The 17,679-nt window shown below is 55.6% G+C and overlaps 1 protein-coding gene across 1 annotated transcript in view; it reads right to left on the bottom strand.

Annotated features, from left to right (window-relative positions):
* ARK2C (arkadia (RNF111) C-terminal like ring finger ubiquitin ligase 2C) overlaps nucleotides 1-17,679 on the bottom strand; it is a 103,692-nt gene that overhangs the window by 31,229 nt on the left and 54,784 nt on the right. The window lies entirely within an intron of this gene.

Genomic DNA, 17,679 nt, shown 5'->3' with positions numbered 1-17,679 from the left:
GGTGTGCCTGTGTGTGTGGTGTGAACATGTGTGTGTGTACATGTAGAGGGTAGCTACAGCCTGAGTCTCCACTTGCCCCATGGCCTGATGGGATTAGTCAGGCCCACAGCTGGCAATGCCTATACAGAGCCCTGGTTTTTTTCATCAGCAATGATTTTTTCATCAACACTTGCTCAACACAATAGAGGGAAGGCGTAGCATTTTTCTTCGAGGATGCCCTGGGATGTACCTGCCTGGGGAGTCCAGTCTTACTCACTCAGCTGCTGTGTGACTTTGGGCAAGTACGCTAGCCTCTCTGGGTGTTCAAAAGAAGACTGAGGATATAGCCGTCCCCATCTCCAGGACTGCCGTGGATTCAGATGCGAGGTGCTGCAACAAAGCGCTTTGAGCATTGGTCAGTGATTGACACATAGATCTGGTGTTGCTCTCACAGACATGCAGAGAGGAAGCCAAGAATGCTAGACCAGCTTGAATTAAATAGTGTGGTTTAGACTCGTGTGTGTGCAGCCAAAGCAAATATTCAGGTGCCTTCTGGAAGGATCCATGAGACCTGACCACAGTGGTTCCCCAGGAGGGGAGAACCTGGCAGCCAGAGGTGGGGGGGGGAGTGGCTTCTTCTGTATTTATATCCATTTGTATCATGTGGATTTGCACTGTGTGTTTAAATTATGCGGTTTTTGCAATACATTAAATGGCTTTTAAAGTAAAATAAGAAAGCAAGGACAGCAAAAATGGAAATGCTGGTGCTCCCTGCCCTTTCTCATGCCCACACCCCTCACCCCAGGTGCTCGGGCTCCTCCCACAGCCTCCCTCCCCCCTCCCCAAAGCCCAGCTCTCTTCTCCCCAACTAAGAGATGAGTAAACTGAGGCTCCACAGGAGGCAAACACCTGCTGTGGGGTTTCCCAGGTCCCAAGAGCACTGAGCAGTACCAGGTGGAGTTGGGTCTGCTCTATGACTCTATGGGGCTCCAGAGCCAGAAGTGTCCCCTTGCCTGCTCTGACCTCACGGCAAAGCTAAAGGACCCCGTGGGACAGGCCAGCGCACGTGTGCTTAGGAGTGGGAAGTCTCCGCTGGGTCCTCATGCAGAGAGCTGGGCTCGGGTAGCGCTGGAGCATCCTCCCCAGGGGAGGGTCGCAGTGCCTCATTCTGACTGCACTGGACAGGGAAGCGGTCCTGGCAGTCCCTGGCCCACAGTGTTTCCAGTTTTGAAAATTGAGTTCAAGATCTGTCACCCGATCACCAATCTGAATGGAGTCTAGCTCCCCAGCTTGTGAGCCTGGCCCAGGCAGGAAGGCTCGGGGCCACCCGCAGCTCCTCTGAGAGGGGCACTGGCTGTCGTTTCGAGACACAGCTGCCCCATTCTTTGCATCTAAAGGCCCTGAGAATTCTGCAGGGCCTTGAGGGTCCCGGGCAGGAAGAGAGAGAGGATCTGCCAGTGACGCTGGCCAAGGGCTCCGCTTTGGGTCTCTGTGGGCTCCTCTGCCCTGTGGTGGCATCTGGCCTACAGGTGTGCCATCAGGAGCCCGGAAGGGGCTCACTCCGAGCTGGCTGCTGGCACCTCCACTTCCTGCCTGAGGCGGCCTTGTCCTCCAAGAGTGGTCAGGACCACCAGGAATTGCCCTCCTATCTGCCCTGACCGCCTGCAGGGGGAGCACTTCTCTGGCTGGGAGCCGGGCAGAGGAAGGAGCAGTGGGAAGAAACAGACCAGCTGGGCAGCCTGGCAGAGCACTTGCCACCCCAGAGCCCTGGTCACCCCCTGGGATGGCACTCGGTGAGGGGCTCAGCTCTCAGTGGGACATTGCACAGGAGGGTGGCCGCTCTGTGCTCTGCTGGAAGCTGCTACCAGCCACCAAAGACTGCAACAGAGGGGAAGGCACACGTGTGTCTGCAGGCCTAGGGGTGAGCCCCGGGGGGCTGTGGGCCTGCTTCTGGCCAGCTGGATGGCCACCCCCGTCCAGGACACGCCCCCTCACCCCGCAGCCCCTGGAGTGGTCCCTCCCCAAACCAGGACAAGTGGTTGTGATGGAATCCATGGGCAGTTGCCCCTCTGGGGTCTGATTTTGAATGAATGGGGGAGGGGAAGGGCACCCTTTGGGGGAGGGGCTGTACTTTGATTCCCAGCGCTCCCTCGGGGCTGGAGATCAGCACTCTGGGAAGAGAGGGTGTTTAAAAATAGCACCGACTGACTTGAATACCTCTGCTCCCTGCCTGCTGCAAGTCAGATCCAATTACGCTGCTGACAGGAGGCTTTTAGCCCAGGGAGCCTGGCATCACTGATGCCACTCCAGGCAGCTGGGCTCCATGGTGCCTGGCCCCTCCTCCTCCCAGCGGACGAGGCCCAGCCCCAGGCCCTAATTCTTACATGTCCAGCCACTTGCCCCTTCGCTCCCTTTCTTTGTGACAAGGGAGCCATCCCCAAATATCTGACCCATGCTTGAGATTCCGCCCGGAGAGTCCCAGTTCTGCAGAATATGAGGACTTGTTTAAGGACACCAGCAAGAGCCAAGTGCCCTTCCCTAGGGTGGGTTCCTGGTCGCAGGTGTGGACACACACATCGAATGCTGGCTCTATCACAGTAGGAGCTTAGCAAGCATGTGATGAAATGAATCCATCAGGAGTAAAGGGGACTTGGCAAGACTCAAATGGCTCCATGCAGTTCCCTCAAGTGCAAGGGTGGAAAGATAACCAATTGACTGAGAAGCACGAATCCCATTAATGAAGTTCACATCATTGCGTCAACGAAGGCCTAGTGCCAAGGCCCCCAGGAAATCTGTCTCTTCCCTTTCTCCAGCCAACGCTGCTGTAGTTAGCCTTCAGCAGACTTGGCCAACCCAAAGCCACTTGTCCGTGACCCCAATCACCAGCAAACACCTGGAACTGGGGCTCCCTCCTGCAGCCCTCACCCTCCTTCTCCGTGGAGTGGCCCTCTCCTCTCTCCTCTGCCGCCTCCCTTTCATTAAACTCTCAAAATCATGGGATGCTCTGGGAATGCAAACTAAGAGAGCTGTCACACGGGGGTGCCCAACTCCATCAGGCAGGTGCCACTGCCTTGTTATGACACTTGTCACTTCCCACTCTGTGTTTTGTCGCAGGAGCCTTGTCATCCGGGGGCGGAGGCAGGGTTTGGTCATCTGCCACCCATGCACAGCCAGCACCTGGTGTGCACAGGGGGCCGGGAGAGGTTTGATGAATGAATAAGCCTGGGGGCGTGGGCATGTGTGAAGAATCCAGGGATTACTTGCAGACCACTCTTGTGAGCCCGGACAGTTAGGAATGTGATGCATGGACCAGCCCCATGGGTGGTGAGGACCAAGCGGCTCTCCCCATCACGGAGCCATGCTGACACTCCCATTGTGTAGAAATTCACTTGTTTGTCATGGAGGCCTTGTCCCTCAGCTAAACCCACAGATGGATGGCTGTTAGTCATAGATTTCAGTGTGTCCAGGCACGGTGCCAGGTCACAACCGAGGTCTGGTCCCCACCAGCACCTTCCTGGGGGTGAAGTCACCATCAAGAATGAGGAGCCTTGCTTCCACGGGCAGAACGCTCTGGGCAAGGCTGCTCCATGGGGGTTCTGTCCCTCCTGGGACACTCGCAGCTGGCTGGCCTGGCTGGCCACTACCACCTCCGCCACCCTGACTGTGGGAAACCTGTTCTGTGCGTGCTGAAGGTGGAGTAATGACAATTACAGACATAGCACTGGTAAGACCCTGAACACCTGCATTTCTCTCTCTCTCTCTCTCTCTCTCTCTCTCATTATGGGATGTTAGCGAGCAGAAAAGAAAGGGTCAGCAGAAGCAGCAGAACTGATGTGCAGGGAGAAGGACAAGAAGCCAAGCCTGTTAAGTATTTGGGGCCTCAGAAAGGGAAGCAGAGCCCTGTGCCCGTGAACCTCTAACCTGGAGGTTCTAACCTTAGAGGTGGAGCCATCACCAAGCCAACCCACTCCTCATCACTGAAGCGAAGCAGCAGGGCCCACGGCTTGGCAGTAGCATCAAATTGGGTGCAGCCTCCGGGGAGACTGATTTGACCATGGCCATGAACATCACAAATGCACAACTCCTGTCAACTGGCAGCTCCACTTGGCATCTTAACAATACCTGCATGCAACTCTGTAAGGAAATACGTGCAAAATGTGCACAGGGGCTGCCCAGGGCAAGAGCCTGGAAACAGCCAACCGTCCACCCGGAGGGAGGGTGCCTTCGGCAGCCGTGGTCTCCAGGACGCCGTGGAGTGAAGAAAGCTCTGGAATAGCATCTACTGCAAATCACCCACTTCCTGGAAGGGGAGCTGAAGATCCAAGGGAGGAAAAGAGGGCAGAGAGTGGCCGTGGTGGCTCAGGCAAGTTCAGTGCCAGGAGTGAGGCTGCCTGACTCCTGGTTGCAACGTCCCTCCTTGCTTTAGTCAGTTTCCTCCTGCTCTTCCCTGGCTGAAGCAGGGGAGAAAGGGGCACCCTCTGTGCCTTGCAGATGTCAACATCGAAGCACCCAGCGAGGCTGCCCTTCCCTCTGACGATCCCACCCATCAGGAAGGACTTGTTAATTCTCCACCACAGGGCCTCTCCCTCCGACAGTGTTCTGAGCTGGTCAGGGCACCTCACCTCTTTAAATGGAAAATAAACTTTCAGGCTGTCTTCTCTTTGAGCCATCATTCTTTTTCTTGCTGTCAAAATCTCAAAGGTATAAGAATGGCTAGCACTTAGATTGCACCCACGGTACGCAGACACCAGTAGGTGCTTCGTGTCCATCAGCTCATTCGAGCGTCAGCTCTCCCTGGTGTAGCTGCCATTGTTATCCTCACTTTCCTAAGGAGAAGTCCAAGGCCCTGAGAGGTCAAGTACCTTGATCGTGGACAAACTTTAAGAGGAAAGTGGCCTTATGGACAGCCAGGCAGTGGATAGGGAACAGAGACTAGACGCAAACACCAGAAGCTGCAGCAACTATGCGGTTCACCCGACATGATCTGAGCTCCAACTCTGACACCAGCTCATCCTCGCCCATCTGTCCCAAGATAAGGCCCCAGACGAACAGATCTGACAACAGTTCTGTGTGTGCTGGTGTGTTCTGAAGATAGGACTCTGTTCCGGCAAGCCCCGCCCCCAGGTCTACAAACTCTGCCATTAACTCTAGTCCCAAGCCCTATAAGTGGCCCCTGCTTTCACACCTGCACTGAGCTGTCCCTGTAGTTTCCATGGTGTGTGCTGTCCCTCACTGTAGCTGGCTAAAACACCTAACCCCACTTGGCTACGGGTGTGCTCCTGCTGGCCCTGGGCTGATGGGCTTCCATGGATCAGAGATAGAATCTGAATCTAGCAGTCTGCTGCTGTGTGCGGAGTGTCTAGGCTCTGTACTCTACTGCCTCCATGCTGTCATCATAGGTGCACGTACTGAGCGGACACCATGGAGATGGGCTCTGGGTGGAACAGAGGCAGGTGCAAGAGATACCAGCAAGGACGGCCCCTTGGCAGACTCCTTCCCTTCCCAAGGGCCCCTTCACTGTTCCTTAAATGAGACCTAAGACCCTGCTCGCCCACCTTCCTCTAAATCCACAGCCTCGGTCATGCCATCTTTATCTGCCCCCTCCACAGTCCCCGCTTCCTCCAAGGCGCACCCCCAGCTGCCAGTCCCAGCTGACTCCACCCGCTTGAGCTACTTCAGGCCTCCAGATATACTGGGGCTCTCCTGCCTCCAAGTAGCTCCCCAGCCTTTTCCTTACCTGAGACGCCCTCCCACCCCCATCCATCTTGCCCAAACTGACCAGGACTTCAAAGCTCAATCTACAGGCCACCTGCCCCAGGAAGCCTTCCCCAACCATCTCACTAGGTCTTTGCTAGTCTCAATTCCTGAAGACACCAGCAGCCTCTGCGCTTCAATAGTGCAGGTTCCCCAAGCAGCCTGGCGGCATTTGTGATGATGTAATACCTGCGTGGGTGGATCTTGTCACCCCAACTTGAATGCAAGCTCCTTGCAGACAGGAGCCACCTGACAGGCCTCGAGGCACCCAGCCCAGTGCCAACTCCCACCAAGTGCTTCCCGGCTCTTAATGTTAAGAATCTGATAAGGAACAACTCTTGTGATTAATTTTTCCCATGGGAGCCACTGTTAGGGTCTAGAAATGTCTTCTGCACTAGTAGGGATTCACATCCAACTTCAAAACAGTGAGCGACACATTCGGCCTGCCGGTTAAGACACCACGTGGGGTGACCACATCTCATAGCAGAGCACCCAGCTTTGGTTCCTGGCTCCAGCTTCCTGCTAATGCGGACCCCAGTAAGCAGCAGTGATGGTTCGGGTGATTGGGCTCCTGCCTCCCACATGGGAGTCCTGGTTGTGTTCCTGGCCTCCAACTTTGGCCCCTGCTGAGGGCTACTGCCAAGCATTTAGGAAGTAAGCGATGGAAGGGAAGTCTCCCTCTGCCTGTCTGCCTCTCTGCCTCTCAAATAAATAAATAAAAACTACAGGAGAGAGAGAGAGAGAGAGAGAGAGAGAGAAAGAGAGAGAGGAGGGAGGGAGGGAGGGAGGAGGGAAAGAAAGAGAGAGAGAGAGGAAGGAAGGAGGGAGGGAGGGAAAGAAAGAAAGAAAGAAAGAAAGAAAGAAAGAAAGAAAGAAAGAAAGAAAGAAAGAAAGAAAGAAAGAAAGAAAGAAAGAAAGAAAAAAAGAAAGAAAGAAAGAAAGACCTCATCTGCCTAGGGGGAAGATCTAGAAGGCAGAACCCAAGCAGACTAACATGGTCCTGCTGGGTGATCGAATTGGAAGCGGGATTTTCCAAGTCTCTTATTCCATGATTTTATAATGGGAGAAGGAACAAAGCTGTATAATAATAATAATAAAGTTCAAAGACAGAGTGCACATGAGAGCAGCAAGGAGCAGTCAACCCCCAGTGTGGCATCCTCAGCCATGCCAGCGGGAGGTCAGAGGCCTGGGTGGGGGAGGAGTGGCAGCTCCGAAAGACTTGGTGAGGGCGACACTGGACTCTGAGGCCATTCGTGGACTCCCACGCTGCACGGCGGCGACTGTACTGGGCTGGAGAAGGAGGCAGCAGCTCTGGCCATGGATCTCAGGGCTTCACAGAGATCTCAAACACAGGGGAACGCAAGGCACATCAAAGGAAGCCCCACTTGGTGCAGCAGGATGTAATTTATAGTGCTCGTTCGGTTTCCCCCAAGAGGTGGTAGAGGCAGGAGCAAGAGTCAAGTTCAAGAAGATGTTGGATAACTCTTAAATAAAAGCTCCATAAATAGACACACACAAGGAAAAAAAAAAAAGGAAACCAGGCTGTTGGGAGAGGCATGACAAAGATGACGTCAGGAAAGATAGCCACCCTTTGCCCCTGTCCTTGTGTGTCCCTGACAGGGTCAGAATTTGGAGCTGGAGAAGAGAAAGCCCGGGGCTGCCTGACACCTGCCCTCACTGTCCACTCCCAGCTGCCTGCCACTTGCCCCAGTATAGGCCAGGAGCCCTCAGGGGCCCCCAGGCCACATCCGGCTACGTGGCTGGTGGGGCCCCTGTGCCTGGCCCTCACCACTTGGGCCCATACCTGATCCCTCTGCGGGCCAACTTGCCAACCACACTGAGGCCCCTGCCCTGGTGTTCCAGCTCCAGCCTCCCACTTCCTGCCAGAGTCCCCCAAGCCTCAATGTTCTCATCTGGGCAATGGGCCAGAGGAGAGGCTTTCTTGGAACTCTCCTGATTCTGAAATTTGTGACACTGTAAGGATGTCCTGGCCTGATGTGTTCTAGGGCTGGGATGAAGAAGACTAGGGGGGCTTCAGGTTCCTCGGGGTCTGCCTCTGGTCAGCCAGCCCAGGCAGCACCCATGGGGTCTGCGGCAGTGGGGGCTGGGAGCCAAGGCTGCCCCAGTGCATGTGGCTCCTGGCGAGGACCCCTGACTTTAGGCAGCAAGGACTGTGGAAGAGGGCAGTGTATGCCGTGTATCAGGGTCCGAGTGTGTGCACACACGGGCAGTGTGGGGGTGAGCCCCGGCATACGTAAGGGAGTGAGCGTGTATGTGTGAGGGGAGAGTGCACACGGATGCGTGAAGGGGCACACGTGGGTACAGGTGTGAGCTCGTATGTGAGCACGTGTGGCACACCCAGGTGCAGAGTCTCTGCATGACAATGCGGTGTGCGTGGCCCCTCAGGGAGGGTTCCCACAGGAAGGACTGACAGAGCCCTGGAAAGTGGCTCCCCTCTCGGCCAGAGCCCCGCAGCTCTCTTGTCTTCCCCAGATCTGCAGGGGCCCTTTGCAAAGACGCCCCCACCTATGCAGGGGACTCTGCCAACCCAGAGCAACAATGTGTCCCCTGCACCTGCTCCTCTGGCCTTACCACTAGGGGCACACGGAAGTCAGGTGAGAGCCTTGAGACCTCTCCTGGCATTTTCCCTCTTGTTCTCTCTTCCCTTCACCCTTTCGGCCCAGCCCTCCACCACTTCCGCTGTTCCCATCACAACCCCTGGTCCCATCCCACTAGCTCAGCTGTGTCTACGGCCCTCACTGGTCCACCTCCTCACACACGGCATATTGCAGCTGGGCCACCCTCTGAACACTAGTCCTGTTAGTCATGGAGGGTCCCTGGCTCCCAGCGGCTGCCTGGACAACCTGTCTGGCCACTCCCACCTCCCACAGGCCCTGCTATTTCTGGGGAGTCCTCAGAACTGAAGAACTGCTGAGCCCTGAGCTAAAAATTTTGCCATGGGTCACTCCTGGGAGCCTACATAAGAGAAATCATACCATGAGCCTTCGCCAGCCAAGCTGGGCAGGAAGGGAGTTGCGGAAGTATCCACACCCCAGTAAAAGGAAGGAGAGGAGCCAGAGTTCAGCCTTCTCTGAACTTCCTCAGCCTCAGTTTCACCAACTCTAAAATGGGGCTAATAATCCCTCCCGTACTGAGTTTATGAAAGTGAGATGACAGAATGAATACAGCTTGCACCACATGCTTGACACAAAACGAGTGCTTCAGGCCTGCTAGTGTCTTTCTGTCACCCTTCTTCCTGTCCTTGACACACCCCCATCAGAACTGCTCAGTGCAGGGGCCGGTGCTGTGGCGTAGCAGGTAAAGCTGACATCTGCAGTGCCAGCATCCCACAAGGGTGCCGGTTCAAATCCCGGCTGCTCCACTTCCGATCCAGCTCTCTGCTATGGCCTGGGAAAGCAGTGGAAGATGTTGGGCCCCTGCACCTGCATGGGAGAACTGGAAGAAGCCCCTGGCTCCTAACTTCAGATCGACACAGCTCCAGCCATTGCAGCTATCTGGGAAGTGAATAAGCGGATGGAAGACCTCTCTCTCTCTCTCTCTCTCTCTCTCTCTCTCTCTCTCTGCCTCTGCCTCTGCCTCTCTGTAACTCTGCCTTTCAAATAAATAAATAAATCTTAAAAAAAAAGAATTGCTCAGTGTGAATTCACTAGATGAGGTGCCCAGGGCGAGCGAGCCACCCGGCACACCAATTGCACCCATATCTCCTGCTGCACCGCCCTGGGAGGGAACTCACGCCTGGGACCCCAGAAGCACTGAGGGGTTTCAGACCGTACAGTGTAGTTGAATTCTCCTACATGGAAAAATGGTGACAACTAGAGCCTTTCCAGCGGACCAATCTGTGATATATTTTTTTAGTGCTTCGGGATCACTTGGAAAGGGGAGGGCGAGCCGGAGGGAACCCACAATCAGCTGGGGCCAGGAGATCTCCCGACATGTGAGCTACGGGGAGGCGTGGCCTGGGCCAGTGGATGAGTAGCAGCTGAGCGTGGTGGGCCTGGTTTGCAGCAAGCAGGCAGCGCACGGCATGCGGAAGCATGCAGGAGCCACTGGAACAGACAGGTCAGAAAACTGAAGACAGCTGCTATGACACGAGTGTAGACAGAGATGGGAAACGCAGCCGAGGCGCTGTGACGATACGCAAGGGGACTTCGACAAATTCTGGGAAGATGGACTTAAAAGATAATGTGTATTTTCCACAAATTTTTGGAAGCATCCAGGTCTCTATCACACTTAGGTAAGCTGGCCCAGTAAACGCGGGTTGCGGGAGGAGGAGGCTGGTTCTCCCTGGGAGCACAGCAGGGGCTACCGAGCGTGGCCTTGTGCGGGTCCACATTTCCACCAGCTGCGTGACTGGTTTGTTTGCATATATGCTAATATGAGAGGGAGAGACATCTTGCTAGGTGGCAGATTCTGGCTTCCATGGGACTCCAATGACCTAGAAACACAGGCAGACCAAGATGAAATATCACAGAGATGGAGAAGCCGAGAGTTAGCCAAGTCCTGTGCCTAAGGCCTGCCTGACCGCAGCCTGAGAGGGAGTCGTGAAGCTTGAGAGTGACAGCTCGGCCAGAGCCGTGAGGGGCTAGCACAGTCCTAACGCCATTCATTAAACTCCAGGCACTGGGACCTGAGGCGGCGCTGGCTAGCACCCTGAACAGCAGCCAGGGGAGGTGCGGAAACCTGCCTCCCACACCTTGCCAGAGAACCTGAGTCCCACACGGCTCAAAGGAGTGCGCGAGGCATTGGCAGAGGCACAGGATGAGGACAGGAGTTTGGCCTAGCAGTTAAGACATCCCGACCCCATTTTGGAGTGGCTGGGTTGGGGTCTCAGCTCCTGACCCCAGCTTCTTGCTAACAGAACCGAGAAGGCACAAGTGACTGGGTTCTTGCCACCCACTTGGGAGACCTGAATAGAGTTCCCAGCTCCCGTTTGGGTCCTGGGCCAGCCCAGGCCATTGCAGGCATTTGACGAGCAAACCAATAAGCGGAAGTACTCTCTCTCTCTCTCTCTCTCTCTCTCGCCTGTCTGCCTCCCAAAACACATCAAATGTCCTGTTAAATTTGAATTTGGCATAAGCAATGAATAATGTTTTTAGTGTATGTCCCACAGAATATTTGAAGCATAGGCTTACTAAAACAATCATTTGTTGGTTTTCTTTGAAATGAAACTGTACTGGGGCGTCCTGTATTTTATCTGGCAGCCCTGTTGCAGGGAAGTGAGAATCAAATATAGGAGGCAGCTTTCAATGGAATATAGGATTGTTAACAGTTCCCAGCATACAATAAGTAGTTGATCTAATAAATCAGTTCATAAATGGGCAAGAAAATAAGCCCACAGGGAAGAGATATGTTCACAGGTATATAATTGGGTCTCAAATCATCCAGAAGCACATTTGAAATGTGTACACTTTGTGAAACTTCAAACCTACCTCCATAAATCTATTAAAAAAACAAAAACAGAAACCAGAGAGATGGACAGCACTCAGAGAAAGCTCATTCCCAGGCTTCTTGCGAAGGCAGTGAGAAGAGATTCTCTCTTGTATCAGATTTGGAGTCTTCCTTTTCAAATTTTTATTGATCTATTTCTTTTTATTTGAAAGGCGGGGAGACAGAGACAGACAGAGAGCTCCCATCCTTTGCTTCACTCCTCAAATGTCCACAACAGCCAGGGCTGGGCCAGGCAGAAACAGGAGCCCAGAACTCCATCCAGGTCTCCCGCGTGGGTGGCAGGGGCCCAAGTAGTTGAGCCACCAGCTTCTGCACCCCACCCCACCCCAGGGTGCACTCTAGCAGGAAGCTGGACTCCGGAGTGAAGCCGGGACACAGAGAACACGACCGACATAGGATGTGGCCATCCCAGGTGGGGTCTTCACCACAGAGCCGAACACCGCCCCAGATGTCTAATTCTCCATTTCTTTTCCTGTAAATGCATCTTCCTGACAGAGCCCCTGCCTGAAGTGATGAGAGCTGATGGAGCCCCCCCAGCCCCCGTGCCCAGTGTGGAGCCCCTAGGCCTACAGCAGAGGGTGCATCTTGTCTGCCAGACTCCCAGCCCCCAGATGCGCTGTCGCAAGGATCACCAAAGGCCACACCCCTGAGGCGGCCTCAGTTCTAAGGTTCCAGGCCCCAGCAGCTCCAGGGAGAAGCTTAAGCCTCACACGACTGACTACAAGATTTACATTCACTGGACAAGCAGCCCTAGGCCAGGCTGGAATTGGTTCATGAAGCCTTAGTGGGATGGCCACAGATGGAGCGAGACTGGCTTCATCCGTGAGCTCCTTTGCTCTGTGCGGTGACCCCTGTGGGGTCCAGGCCTAGCCAGGCCAGCGCGTTCTCCAGGGGCAAATCACTCTGTCTCTCCAAGAGAATGAGGCCTTTGCTAAGGCCCTTGTGTGCCCTCACGTGCTTGAGGCCATTGTAGAACCTAAATACACGGAACCTTCCATCTTAATCGAATGAGAAATTCCACAGGGTGCAAAAACATGGCCTTGCCTGACAGCCAATGAGGGGAGAGGGGGCTAGGCTGAAGGGTGCATCCCCTGCCCGGGTCAAGTTTGCACTGCCTGGGAGCTCACTGGCCACAAGGCTGTGCCCCACCTCCCCCTGGGTCCTAAGCTCCTGTCCCACCTATCCGGGCTCTCCTGGCCCTCATGGGAGGGTTTGGCCTCCCTAGTTTTCCCGACACTTGGCCCAGCTCTGGCTACTCCTGGATCCTGTCTCTGTCCCCCTTCTAGCTGTCTGATCAAAACCCAGTGAGCTCGGGAGCTTGGGCTGTCAGTGCTTCCGTGAGGCCTCACCCTGGGTCCCTTCCCAGAGTGCTGCACCCCGACAGAAGACCCTGGGGGATGCCAGAGCAGTGCAGCAGCTGGTGTGAATCAGAGCCGAGGTGAGGTGAGGGTCCCAAGGGGCCTGCAGAGCAGAGGACACAGGTCTGCTCCCAGGTAGCACCTTGCTAACCCCGAGTCTGTCTGCGCATCTGTGAAAAGGACTCAGGTCACTTGCCCTGTCTCCTTTCGGAGACGGTGCAGGCTGGTGCGCTCTGGCAAAGTCAGCTGCAGTGTGGACGTGAGGAGGGGAAGACGGGGAAGGAGTCAGAGACGAGGGGGAAGAGGCCCGCACAGCCATGCTCCGGAACCCAGCCCTGAGTGTGCGCCCTGAGTCGGCCATGCAAGGTGGGCGTGGCCTCCGGTGAGCCTCCGCTCCCTCCCGTATGAAAAGGCTTCCATGGAAAGCACCTGCAGTCCAAGGGCTGGGCTGGCCCTCTGAGCAGACAAAGGGAACGAAGCCAAGATGGACCCCCGGGCCTGGTCACGGCAGCCCTGGACGTGGGCATTGCCAGCCAACCCTTCCTGTCATTGCCTCCCCCTTCTCTCCTGTGAGAGCCCACCCATGCCTGTCCTGGTCCCCCAGGACTGGACAGCCCTGCTGTGCATCACGACAGCAGCACGGGCAGGTGCGGGGATTTGGGATATTTGGCCTGTGTGGTCACTCGTGTCAGATCCCTCCATGCTGGCAGCCTTAAGACCACGGGGGCTGGACCATGTGTGCCCTCAGCTCAGCAGCAGGCAGCTCACACCAGGACCCCCAGACAAGTCAAGACCCTGCCTGACTCCCCTGCTGTGTCAGCTTCTAGCTGCCACGTCCATCCTAGCCAGGGGGCTCAGCTGTGCTGCACCACCCACAGCTCAGGGATTCAGGGCCCCAGATAGACACTGGACATTTCACACCTGCCTCCTGGATTGGCTCCTCCTCACTCCCTGCTCCCTCACCGCGACTGCCCCCGACACACACACACACACACACTCACACACACGCTCACACACACACTCCACCCTGTCCCAGGGACTGACAAAGCAACCTCTGCTCCATCACTCCCTGAGAAACCGCACACACTGGTCTGACATTTCCTGATCTGATGGGAATCCCACTGCACCTCCCACTCCTGACTCTAGGAAGGCTGAAGAGGGGGAACGAAGAGAGACAGAGAGACAGAGACAGAGAGAGAGAATATGACATCTAAGTAAGGCAGGAAGAGGGCACCTCCAGCCTGCTCGCCCCACCCATTCCTCCACCACCAGCGGATGACTCAGCCCCCTGGGGACTCTTTGGCCACAGCCAGAGACATCTGCGACTGTCACAGCTGGGCCAAGGGTGCTATTCAGCAGAGAAGTCAGCAGAAGAAGAAGGGATGATATTCCAGCCTGGCTGGGGTGGGGCTGAGAGCAAACCTCACCGAGTCCTGGCAGGAGGCAGCTTCCTGTTTCTAAGAATCTGGGGCTTTGAAAGACTGCTCAGCACCCCGCCACCCTGACCCGACAGCACTGTGGGTGATTTCAAGACCAGTCTCAGAGTTCCCCTCCAGGGCTCTCAGGCTTGCAGAGGGGAAGGGACCTGCTGCAGGGAGTCGGGGGTTGGGGTGGGGGTCCAGAATCAGCAGAAAATCCACCCACCCCACACCATGCCCACATGTTGGAAATTCACAGAGACTGGCCTCTGCCACGCCCTCCCTTGATGGCTCAGGCTGTCACGGCACAGATGTGGTTTGCACCTGCTGGCATTTCCCTTCCCTCCCTCACGGATGGGCCCTGGGCTTCCAGGGGCTTAGCAGAAGGCAGATGAGCACTGTGAGAGAACAGACACAAAAATGGCCTGGATCACCCCCTCGATGTGACATTGCAGCTCCCGCCATCAAGAGGGAGAGTCCTTCCCCTCCCTTGAATCTGGACTGGCTCGTGACTTCCTTTGGCCAACGGAGGGTAAGGCAGAAGTGACTGTTCTTTTTCCAGAGCACCTTGCACGTTCTTTTCTTTCAGATCCCTGCACGCCGGGCAGCATGAAGCAGGCCAAGTCAGCCCAGTTTTCCTGGCCAAGAACAGCCAGCTACACACGCATGAGTGGGCCCTGATGAGCCCAGATGAAGCCTGAAGAACTATTGAGCATTTCCTGGCAATGGTGAGCAACAGTAAATGATTGTGGTGCTCAGCCACTGGGTGTTGGGTGCCTCATTACCTCGCATTATGGTGATAAGAGAGATCAGTACCAGCCCCCAAACCAGCCAACCTCCTGCAGGAGGGAAGCAGGCTTGCGTGCACCCAACTGCTTCCTCCTGTCTGGAAAACTTCGGAGGGGAGAGAAGTCACAGGTTGTGACCCCTGCGTGGAACACCGTGGATTAGCTCATGTCTCTCAAACCCAAGTTCAAGTGTTTTCCCAGGAGAGCACCAGCTGGGATCCTGGACCCTGCGGAGCTTCTAAGACTAAATGAGATCTTATTCTTTGCAGCAGGAATCACGGCGCTTGGGCTCAGACAAGCTCTGCCGTTTGCTAACTGAAGATCAACTTACTGAACCTCATTCAGCTCTAGCAAGTTCATGGGCAAGGCAGAGACAATCACCAAGCTGTTTTGGCACTGGGCTGCTCTGAGGACTCTGTGTCATGATGAATGAAGACAGCAGTCCTGGGGTGGGAGTGACTCAGCCCCCTGGGGACCATTTGGCCATTGCTGGAGACATCTTTGACTGTCATAGTGGGAGCAGAGGAGAAGCCAAGAGTGATATTTAGCAGCCTACAGCACACGGGGTGCCATGCCCCCCAGGCCCACCCCTACCTACACCCCCAGCAAAGAAGTATCCAGCCCAAAATGCCCACTGTGCCAAAGTGAAGAAATCCAGCCCCTGCCACACAACAAGCAGCAGTGGAGATGGCCACATGGTCCCCTGAATTCCCCCTGTGACAGTAAGGCTCAAGGACCTTGCACCCAGCCTGGGGAGGCCAGAGAAACATACTCATAGCAAACCTGGTGCCGACCATGGCTGACTCATCTTCCATCCTTCCATGCACCTGCCCCATAGCTTGGTGAAGGGGGCGTGCAGCTAATCTGGGCAGATTTCAGCTGTAAGCTTGAATTCCAGCCGACTGGGTGACACTTGAGCCCCTGGCAGCCAAGAGGGAGTCGACCCACCAGCTAAGGGCAGCTTCGCACGGAACTGCTACCCTGCTGCGAGCAAAGACCTACACGTATAAAAATTCACGTTCATCGAATGTTCCAGATCCACAGAGTTAGCCGGCATCCTCTCCCAAGGCATCTGTTTACAAAGGACGAGTCTGTAATGATGTACACTGCACCTTCCTTTGTTGACTCAGAAAGCCTTTGGCTTGGCACAAAGCCCCCTGGGGCCATTATTAGTGTCCACAGCTGTCCTTGCCTAGTGGTGGGGACATGGAGGGAAGCTCTGGATTTCCTGCTTTTGGGATTTGGGGTACTACAGGGAGGGGCCTGGTGGGGCCAATTTAGAAGTCACCCCACCAAGATGGCTTCTTTGCTATGGTCATACTTCAGAAAGTCAGCTGACACTGTGTCCCAGTCGATCAACTGGACAGCCCCGGAAACTGCGTGAGCAGCCATGAGCTGAGGGCGAAATGAGCAGGAGGGCCAGGCCTGCCCTGGAGGGAGGTGGAGGATGGAGAGGCAGAAGTCCCTAAGGGGCACGCGGGAGGGAGGGGAAGGGTCGGGCATTTCCACAAGTGACCTCATCACAATTTAACTCCAGGGACAGCTGGCAGCTGAGGGGCAGGCAGCTATCCCAGGCCTGGGCAGGGGACGTGCCCTGGGAGTTGGTGCAGGGGCTGGGACACAGCTGCAGAACCCCCCCCCCCACCTGGAGCTCTTGCTTTGGCCCAGGGAAGATGACACGTCCACAGTGAAAACCCTTCAGGCCCATGATTTCACCTGCTCAGAGCCTGCCCTCTGCCAGGGGGCCCTGTCTGACTCACTACCTCTAGTCGCTTGCCCCAAGAAGGAGGTTCTGGAAGAAGAAAAGAAGGGAGAGTGCGGTCTGCAGTGGCGTGTGCGGCGCCCAGCAGCGGCAGGATGCTAGCAGAGAAGGTACAGTCGCCTAAGGAAGCTCTTCCCTCTTCCCACGATGCCAGGAGCCAGTCCCGGAGTCCCACCAGATGGTGGCCACCTTATCCCTTCTTTTTGTAAAGATTCATTTTATTTATTTGAAAAGCAGAGTTACAGAGAGCAAGGGAGAGACACAGAGAGAGATCCACTGTTCACTCCCCCAAATGCCCACAGTGACTGGGAACAGGCCAGGTCTAAGCCAGGAGCCTGGAGCTCCATCCAGGTCTCCCATGTGGATGGCCGGGCCCAGCGTGTGGACCATCTTATGTTGCTTTCCCAGGTGCATTAGCAGGCGGCTGGATTGGAGGCGAAGCAGCCAAGACTCAAACCAGCTCCAATATGGATGTAGGCAGCAGCTGAACGCTGCCCCACAATGCCAGCCCCACCTGTTATCCCTTCTAAGCCTCACATCAACCAGGATTGGGAAGGAATAGGTAGCCACTCAGCTGGGAGGTGGCAGAAGCAGGCCGCAGGACCCAGCTGAGCCGGAGCTCTCATGACCCGCAAGCTCCTCCAAAGCCTGAAGCCTTGTCTTCTCCACGTAGTGGACCACGCCCTGCTGGCCTCTGCAGAGCACTGGCAGTGGGTACAAGTCTTGAGACCCCTGGTGGGCACACCAGGCTTTGACTGGGGGTGGTCAGGATGAACCTAGTGGCCATACCTCCTTGCTGGGTGAGGGTTATAAATCCAGACCCAAAATGTAAGCAAATCTGACCCCTGGGTCCTGGAACTGGAGGAGCTGATGCAGCAGGACACAAGCCCCTACGTCCCCAGGGTTTGTCCTGCCTCTGAGTGGCCGTGGGACTGTAAGTCCCTGCAAGGGGGGCTCTTGGGGGCTCTGGATTGCCCCAGCTCCTGTGTGGCGTTTCTTGGGTTCTCGGAGGCTGGACACAGAGAAGGCAGGATTAGGAGACCCTCCCTGAAGGCCAGGAGTGCATCTTCTCGATGTCAGCTCACATCCACAAAGGCACAGTGTCCTCCTGAATGCAGGGACAGTAGCACTGGAGGCCTGACCCTCACACG

This window comes from Lepus europaeus, chromosome 9 (genome assembly GCF_033115175.1).
Source record: "Lepus europaeus isolate LE1 chromosome 9, mLepTim1.pri, whole genome shotgun sequence".
In the NCBI taxonomy this organism is placed as follows: domain Eukaryota; kingdom Metazoa; phylum Chordata; class Mammalia; order Lagomorpha; family Leporidae; genus Lepus; species Lepus europaeus.
Note: the sequence above shows the minus strand (reverse complement) of the source record. Positions and strands in the feature narration are given on the sequence as shown.